Here is a 6,686-nt window from a genome sequence, read left to right on the forward strand (position 1 = left end):
GGTGACAAGGGGTGGAAGAGGAACCTCAGCACAGCACAGCCACACTACAAAAACGTGGCCAGACTCTTGTTTAAGTCAGTCCCCGAACACATTTCTAATCAGTGAGTGAAGCCTTTCAACCAGGGTCTCCAGCTACCTTCACTGCTGTTCTCTGGCCGACAGAGGTTTCAGGCCTCCCTGAGTCAGAGCTCCCAAGGGGAGGACCAGACTGTCATCTTTGCTGTTGGGGCAACTCAGCCATTTCAGCCTTAGGGCTTCAGAGTGTTTGAGGCGACAAGGAGTGGAAGTGAACCCCGGCATAGCACAGCTGCTCTAGAAAAACGTGGCCAGACTTTATTTTAAGCAAGTCCCTGTTCTTGTTCCTCCTGACTAGATAAGACTTCTCAACTTGCCTCCAGTCACATCTTATAGGTGTGTTCATATCGGCAACAAGTTCGTACCTCAGTGGCCCAGAGCTCCCAGAGGAAGGGGCAGGCTATCATCTTCCCTGGAAAATACAAGGCAAATAGGGACTGGAGGGACCCCCAGCATACCACAGCAGCCTGACAGAAAAGTGGCCGGACAGTCTACTTGATGGACAAGTCCTCCTGGTCTGGGTCTCCAGCCAGTCCACCATTGGAGCTATCAAGCCAGTAGCAACTCAGCAATTCCCTGGACAGAGCTTCCAGGAGCAAATGAAATTCCCTCTGCCACTGTCTCTGCAGTGGAACTGCCCTTGCTACCCTCAGAATATCAAGGGAGCAAAGACCCTAAGTGCCATATCGACACCTCCAATAAGCTGCAGTTGACCCAACGAACAAGCCAGTCCATCTCCCACGGGTACCACACACCCCACACTGCTCATCACCAGAGAGGGAACCCTGGCTTGGGCTTACAACACAGACCCTCCATCCTGGGCTGATTACGCTAAGTGATTGCTAACTCACATCTCTCTGGGATGGAGCACCCAGGAGACAAGCAGAGTGGTGGAGCAGCAAGTCAGGTGATGTGGAGCCCAGAGGGCAGGGACAGCTATCTCTCTAGGCTCCACTTGCCCTTGTGAGACACTTTATCCCAGCACTTTAGGAATGCTAAGCTCAGATCAGCCCCATCTCATGTTCAAGATTGCCCAGCAGAGATCAGGTCCGAGAGTTCCCCTCTTCAAAAAGGGGACTTGCTTAGAAAAGAAGCCTGGCCATGTTTGTGTAAAGCAGCTATGCTGTGCTGGGGGTTCACTTTTGAGAGAGTTCTCCTCTGAGACCTGATCTCTGCTGAGCAGTCTTGCCCATGAGATGGGGCTGGTCTGATCTCAGCACTCCTTAGTCTGCTTGCCTCTCCCAGGACCCCAGCCTGGCCACACCTGCTTACAGGGCACTCTCAGATGCCCACAGCATACCTTCCGTGCTAGTGGACCGTAGCTGATCAGTGGAGAGCTGCAGCAAGGTGGCCCCAACAGCCACGCACCAGTCTGCACATTACCTCTCCATACTGCAGCCCTTTATATGGAAACTTCCTACATCACTTTGCTGTGTGTGTTTACACAGGTGGGTTTTGCTGTACTTGCCCTGACAGCACACGGGAGTGCAGCACACACACCAACCCACACCAACTGCCATTGAAGACAGAGCCTTGGTGGGCACAGAACCAAGAACCACACCCCTGCCAGCACCTCACCCTTGAGCTAATGCTGTGCAGAGAAAAAGGGACCTTCTTATACCCTGAGCGACCACTGTTTCTTTGAGGGGCACAGAGAAGGCACCATGGTCTGCACTGGCCAGCAGCTCACCCTGAACCAACACTACCTCCAGTGCAACACACACACAACAGGGGAGCCCTGGCCCACACCCCAGCTGTCTTGCCTCCACCACTGGGTGAACGCCCGCAGGGAGGCAGGGAATTTTGCATCCACTAGCATTCCGCCACAGTTGCCACACTTCGGTCCCCTCAGTGCAGTGGACTCCAAACCTCGAGGAGCCAGAGAACAAAGTTGGGGCCTAAGACAAGTTCCCTAGAGTTAAAGCACACAGTCCAGGAATTGGGAGCTGCACATTGGCCCCCCCAAAATCCTCCAAAAACAAAGCCAGTTGGTTGATTCCACCTTATACCACAATGAAACCCTCAAGATCATCAAATACAATAAAACAAAAATACCCTGTCCGAAGGTCAGCAACCGCAAAGATGGAAGGTGGATAAGCCCATAAAGATGAGAAAGAATCTGTGTGAGAACACTGAAAACTCAAAAAGTCAGCATGCCTTCTTTCCTCCAAATGACTGCATCAACTCTCCAGCAAGTGTTCAAAACTGGGCTGAGGCTGAGATGTCTGGAATGATACAAGCAGGGTTCAGGATATGCGTAGGAACAAAGTTCACTGAGTGAAAGAAGTATGTTGTCATGCAATACAAGTGAGCTAAAAATCATTGTAAAACATTGCAGGAGCTAACAGACAAAATAGCAAGTATAAAGAAGACATAACCGACCTAACAGAGCTGAAAAGCACACTACAAGAATTTTCATAATGGAGTCACATGGTGATTATGTGTGATTGCATTATGAAAATTATTGTAGTGTGTATGGGCACCAGAGATTGTCCTGTAGGCAGGTGTGGCCAGGCTGGGGTCCTTGGAGAGGCAAGCAGACTAAGGAGGGCTGAGGTCACACCAGCTCCATCTCGTGTGCAAGACCACCCAGCAGAATAGACCAAACAGAGGAAAGAATCCCAGAGGTTGAAAACTGGCTTTCTGAAATAGGCAGACAAAAATGGAAGAAAAGGAATGAACAAAACATCCGAGAAATATGGGATTATATAAACGACCAAATCTATGACTGATTAATGTACCTGAAAGAGATGAGGAGAATGGAACCAGCTTGGAAAACATACTTCAGAATATCCTTCATGAGAATGTCCGAAACCTAGCCAGACAGGCCAACATTCAAATTCAGGAAATCCAGAGGACTTCAGTAAGATATGCCACGAGAAGATCATCCCCAAGACATATAATCATCAGATTCTCCAAGGTCAAAATGAAAGAAACAGTGTTAAAGGCCGCTAGAGAGTTAAAATGAGAGCTAGAGAGTTAAATGGTTAAAAAAAAAAGAAAAGAAATTTCAACCCAGAATTTCATGTCCAGCAAAATTAAGCATCATAAGTGAAGGAGAAAGAAGATCCTTTTCAGACAAGCAAATGCTGGGAGAATTCATTATCACCAGATCTACCTTACAAGAGCTCCTGAATGAAGCACTAAATGTGGAAAGAAAAGACCATCACCAGCCACTACAAAAATGCACCGAAGTACACAGACCAGTGATGCTAAAAACCTACCACATACACAAGTCTGCAAAATAACCAGCTGACAGCATGACGACAGGATCCAATCCACACATACCATTACTAACCTTAAATGGAAATGGGCTAAATGCTCTGATTGAAAGACACAGGGGGGCAAGCTGGATAAAGAACCAAGACCCATTTGAATATGCCATCTCCAAGAAACCCATCTCACATGCGGTGCCATACATAGGCTCAAAATAAAGGAATGGAGAAAAATCTTTCAAGCAAACGGAAAACTGAAAAAAGCACGTGTTGCACTCCTAGTTTTGACAAAACGTATATACCAATAAAGATAAAAAAAAGACAGAGAAAGACATACAAAGGTGGTCCTGACCTTTGATAAATCTCATTATTGCTTGATACCAACCTGGGCTATCTTTATTGCCCAAATCAACAGGATAATTTGCTGAGGTTGTGGAGCTTCTCCCCCGCAGAGGTTCCCTGATCTCCCAAAATCTGGTTGAGATCTAAGGTTGATTTTGCTGTACAACTCCTTTTCTGAAGTTTTACTCATTTCCAACAAAGAAGGCAAGTTTTCCTGCTTCCATGATGATGGAGAGCAGGCACCTCCTTTCCTGAGTTTCAGCTTGCTTCTGACAGGGAAGGTGAGTGTAAGTTTTTTCCAGCTTCTAAGATGGCAGAGAACGATCACCAGCCTGAGCCTTATTTCCAGGTAAGTAGCTGAATTAGAGTTTTGTCTTAAAATTTTTCCTTAATGACTAAAATTTAAGATTACTCACCAGCTGCTTTTAATTTCTGCTTTTAATTTCTCCTTACCATTAGAACACTCAGTAATCATATGAATTGTGCATTTGTTGTTTTGCTTAACTCTTTTTGCTTGTTTATGCTTGGGGTTTTATTGTTGTTGTTTCACTTTTCTCCCATCTCTTCCTGACTTGGTCAAATCCAAAGGAATGTCCCAAATTGTGGGGAGCAAGTCCTCTGAATTGGCTAAAACTCCTATGGCTGCAAAAAAACAAACAAATAAACAACAACAAAAAGCATTCCAGTTAGCAGAAATTATTTTTTAAACTTTTTTTTTTACATAAGTGGTCTCATCTACATAAAAATGTCATCCTTTTGCTAGCCAAGGCCAAACTGAAGGAGTAGTGGTGGTGTCCCAATGTGAAGATTCTGCCCTGTTCACTACAGAAACCTGAGTTTGGTTCCTAAGTCTAGTTCTTTCTGTTTGATATTTGTGTTACTTTTAAAGCGTCAGCAGTTTGTCCCAGCTATGATGTGGTAATAAAAGATTCAAAAGGATTTTCTTCACAAGTTCTATGATTAAAAGCTTAATTAAAAGCACATTTCTTTTTTTTTAATTATACTTTAAGTTCTGGGGTACATGTGCAGAACATGCAGGTTTGTTACATAGGTATACACATGCCATGGTGGCTTGCTGCATCCATCAACCCATGATCTACATTAGTTATTTCTCCTAATGCCATCCCTCTCCTAGCCCCCCACCCTCACAGGCCCTGGTGTGTGATGTTCCCCTTCCTGTGTCCATGTGTTCCCATTGTTCAACTCCCAGTTATGAGTGAGAACATGTGGTGTTTGGTTTTCTGTTCTTCTGTTAGTTTGCTGAAAATGATGGTTTCCAGCTTCATTCATGTCCCAGCAAATGACGTGAATTCGTCCCTTTTTTATGGCTGCATGGTATTCCATGGTGTATATATGCCACATTTTCTTTATCCAGTCTATCATTGGTGGGCATTTGGGTTGGTTCCAAGTCTTTGCTGTTGTGAACAGTGCCACAATAAACAGACAGGTGCATGTGTCTTTATATTAGAATGATTTATAATTTGGGGGGTATATACCCAGTAATGGGATTGCTGGGTCAAATGATATTTCTGGTTGTAGATCCTTGAGGAATTGTCACACTGTCTTCCACAATGTTTGAAATAATTTATATTCCCACCAACTGTGTAAAAGCTTTCCTGTTTCTCCACATCCTCTCTAGCATCTGTTCTTTCCTGATTTTTTAACGATGACCATTCTAAGTGGTGTGAGATTGTATCTCATTGTGGTTTTGATTTCCATTTCTCTAATGACCAGTGATGATATGCTTTGCTTCACATGTTCGTTGGCTGTATAAATGTCTTCTTTGGTAAGTGTCTGTTCATATCCTTTGCTCACTTTTTGATGGGTTTTTTTTCTTGTAAATTTGTTCTTTGTAGATTCTGCATATTAGCCCTGTGTCAGATGGATAGATTGCAACAATGTTCTCCCATTCTGTGGGTTGCCTGTTCACTCTGATAATAGTTTCTTTTGTGCTGCAGATACTCTTAAGTTTAGTTAGATCCCATTTGTAAATTTTGGTTTTTGTAACCATTGCTTTTGGTGTTCTAGTGATGAAGGCTCTGCCTATGGCTATGTCCTGAATGGTATTGCCTAACACAAGGACATTTCTGTGCCTGAGTGCTATACCACCCAAAGTAATTTATAGACTCATTGCTATCCCCATCAAGCTACCGTTACTTTCTTCACCGAATTAGAAAAACTACTTTAAATTTCATATGGAACCAAAAAAGAGCCCACATAGCCAAGACAATCCTAAGCAAAAACAACAAAGCTAGAGGCATTACAGTACCTGACTTCAAATTATTCTACAAGGCTACAGTAACCAAAACAGCATGGGGCTGGTACCAAATCAGATCTATAGACCAATGGAACAGAACAGAGGCCTCAGAAATGACACCACACATCTAAAAGCATCTGATCTTTGACAAACCTGACAAAAACAAGCAATGGGTAAAGGATACCCTATTTAATAAATGGTGTTGGGAAAACTGTCTAGCCAAATGCAGAAAACTGAAACTGGCCACACCTATACACCTTAAACAAAAATTAAGTAAGATGGATGAAAGAGTTAGAAGTAAGAACTAAAACCATAAAAAATCTAGAAGAAAACCTAAGCCACCAACCTCAGGGGAAATGTACCTGTAGTGAAATGCATGGAACAAACACGCATTTCCTGCTTCCTTGAGTGGGCGACGTTGATTGCTAGTCCAACCACTTCAAGCACACCCTTGCAAATGTGGCTGGTTGCTTTTTGAGCCAGCTTGGCCTTGCCCGGCATACACAAGCCTCAATGCAACAACTGTGCTAAAAATGGAGCCACACAGAGGAAATGAGCAGCAAGCTCAGAAGCAGGGTGTGCACTGCCTTTGGGGCTCCAGTCCATGCCTCAGGGCTTGTATGGGACTGCAGGATTCTTGGTTGCCAAGAGGTAGACCATAGACCAGCTGAGGAGGACTTTATGTTCAAGGGCAGAAAGCAGCCAGGATTACCACCCAGGGGACTCAGCCTTCTGTGGCCCCGGCCAGAGTTAGAATTTGGCTCAAGGCAGGACCAGCTCACTCGGAGTAGTGTGTC

This window comes from Pan troglodytes, chromosome 15 (genome assembly GCF_028858775.2).
Source record: "Pan troglodytes isolate AG18354 chromosome 15, NHGRI_mPanTro3-v2.0_pri, whole genome shotgun sequence".
Lineage (NCBI taxonomy): Eukaryota > Metazoa > Chordata > Mammalia > Primates > Hominidae > Pan > Pan troglodytes.